Below are 2,880 nucleotides of genomic sequence, written 5' to 3' on the forward strand. Positions count from 1 at the left end.
AAGTAATCGCCCAATCTTCCATCCGAGGAGCAGCTGGTGGGTTTGAACCACCAACCTTCTGGTTATGTATATATGTATGTATATATATATATATATATATACATATTTTTTACTTCATCTCCAGAGTCTCTTGATGGCAGGGCAGCTATACTCTGCTGTATGGCTAAGAATGGATACTTTACCCTAGATGGACCAATCATATTTAATATCCATGGAATATTTTAATGTGATAAAGAGGTAACAGGTTAATTGTTCTGTGTATGTGGCACTAGAAAAAAATAACTTGAAGCTTTGGAGCAGCAATATTGCATCAGTTGCAAGTACAGAAAACAGAAGCTTTTTTTGTATTTTATATTTGGGAAGTCAGAAAATGTTGAGAATGAGATACCTATAATATAAAACAACACATGTGAAATGGCAAATAAGTGGCTTAGGCATCAGTGCAATCATGTGTAGTCACCTTCAGCATCTAACCTTTAAGTAATCCTTGCCATGCAACATCTGGGGCCACATTTGGGAGACATTGAAAGTTAGGAACACAGACCCACCTACCAGGCTTAGGGACAGAAACAACTGCCCTGCACTTGATATGTGCTGCTCAAAGTTCCATTGTTAAATATAGTAATTTCTTCAATGTAGCTGATGACCACTTGTTCTCAGCAATAGATTTTTCCTTTTTGTTAAGATATTCTCTCAGCAGATACCTATTTCAATGTTACTGCTCTGCTTTGAAGGAAAAGACGTAATTTCATTGCAAACATCACATACTTTTATCATTGAAAAGAGAATTTCAGATTAAGACCATGAGTAAGTGTGAGTTGCAGGTAGGGGTCTGGGGAAGAATGGTGATCAGGGCTGTGGCTAAAGGGGACCAATCAGTGAAAGGTAGGCGATGAGAGGGAAATAGAACTCTTTGAGAAACACACAAATTTGCTCAGATGAAGTCTCACTTCAGGGATCCTTTGAAGAAATCTTAGCAAAAATGGAAAAAAAAATTAACTGCAATTAACATATAATTAGAGAAAAAAATAAGTAAATTACCTGCATTGACCCAATGAGTGAACTACAATTTTAGACTCTAAAGTTCAGAGTAATTAGAATGTCATCAGGCACCAACGAAATCAATGTCAGAAAAGTTTTATCCAACCTCCTAATGGAAATAAGAGTTAACAGAAAGGAGGCTTTCAGTAGGTTTAGGACATTTGGAGAAGGCTTTCTAGAAAAGTTAGTGCTTGAAAGATTGTTAAGATATGGATTGAGATAAATCCATATGAAGAATACCAAGGCTTTGAGCATGATATGTGTGAAAGTGTTGGGCCAAAGTGAGCTCGTAGTATTTCTTCCCCTTCCTCTTTCCTTACACTCCAGAGACGTTTACTAAGAACCTATTTTGTGCACAGTACTGTGTTATAAGCTAGAGCATAACACAACAAAATCCTCTAAAAAGTGTTTATAGTCAAGTGAGGGAGAAAGATATAGGAAGGAAAGAGGAACAATAAATAATTTTGATTTACAGTGTACAATGGTGTAGAGGTTAAGTTTATGTGTCAGCTTGGCTGGGCCTGGTTGAGTGGCTGGGCAGCTGGATGTAGAATTCCCCATGATGAGACAGGTAATCAACTCCATGGTGGAATCTACTGGGAGCAGCTGAGCAGCTGCTTTTGTGTATATGGTCTGCTCCCTGTATATAAGAAACAGCTTTGGGAATGGTCTCTAGTTTATGCCACGCTTGGACCCTGCACGTGGCTGTGTCGTTGTTCAGCAGCCTGTCATGCTCTGCCGACCTTGGGACTTAAAATGGACTTGAATGAATGGCCTGCTGTGTGGTTTGGTAACATTGGGGCTGTGCCATTTTATTTGTTGACCTTGGGCTTGTTAGCCTCAGCAGCCAGTAGTTGCCTGAGTGAGGAGATGCCTCTAGCTTCAGTGGGCTGTGAGCAAGAGGCAGAGCTGAAGCCCAAGGTGGAGGGGCTTTCACCCAGCCCCTAGAGCCTGGCACTTTGAACTCAGACTTCTAGCCTCCTGAAGTATAAGAGAATAAACTCCTGTTTGTTAAGGCCATCCCATTTGTGGTATATATTCCTGTCAGAGTGGCACTAGGTAACCAGAACAAATGGTATATAATAAAAGTGGTTATAACAGCACATAGGACCTTCATATATGTCAATTAATTCTGGCTATCATGAAGATTTTTAACTTCATACACAATAATAGAGGAGCTCTGGTAGCGTAGTGCCTAAAGCACTTGACTGCTAACCAGAAGGCTGGTGGTTCAAAACCACCAGCCACTTCTTGGAAGGAAAGTTGGGCCAATCTACTTCCGTAGTGATACTGCCTCAGAACCCAAGGAGGGGTCACTATGAGTTGGGTCCAGCTCGATGGCACATAACAGCAACAACAACAACACAATAATCACATTTGAATTTTTCATCATTGGGTCCTGAGGCAATTTTTTATGAAAGGTAGTTGTTTAGAAAAATAAACTACTATCTGAACATTTTTCTTTCTTTCATCCTAACCTCTTCATGTCTTCCTTTACATTGTTTCCTTAATTCAAATAATTTATTCATTGCCCACTCTCATTCTTCTAGACAGATTTCTTTCCCTCCCTTTCTTGCCGTGAGGTCAGAAAAAATAAAAATAAAAAAAAACATAAAGTCTGGTTTGACCTGCTCTGTTCTGAGCCTAGAAGAGAGAACATGATAATAAATGGAGACAAGATTGAAGTTTTCAAAGATTTCATTTTTCTTGGGTCCTTAATCAACACCCATGGAAGCAGCAGTCAAGAAATCAGACGTACTGCGCTGGGCAAATCTGCTGCAAAAGACCTCAAATTCCTTTTCTCTCATCTGTGTATGACCATATCTTCTTGTATCTCAT

This window comes from Orycteropus afer, unplaced genomic scaffold (assembly GCF_000298275.1).
Source record: "Orycteropus afer afer isolate SDZICR_OR568_19922 unplaced genomic scaffold, OryAfe1.0 scaffold00074, whole genome shotgun sequence".
In the NCBI taxonomy this organism is placed as follows: domain Eukaryota; kingdom Metazoa; phylum Chordata; class Mammalia; order Tubulidentata; family Orycteropodidae; genus Orycteropus; species Orycteropus afer.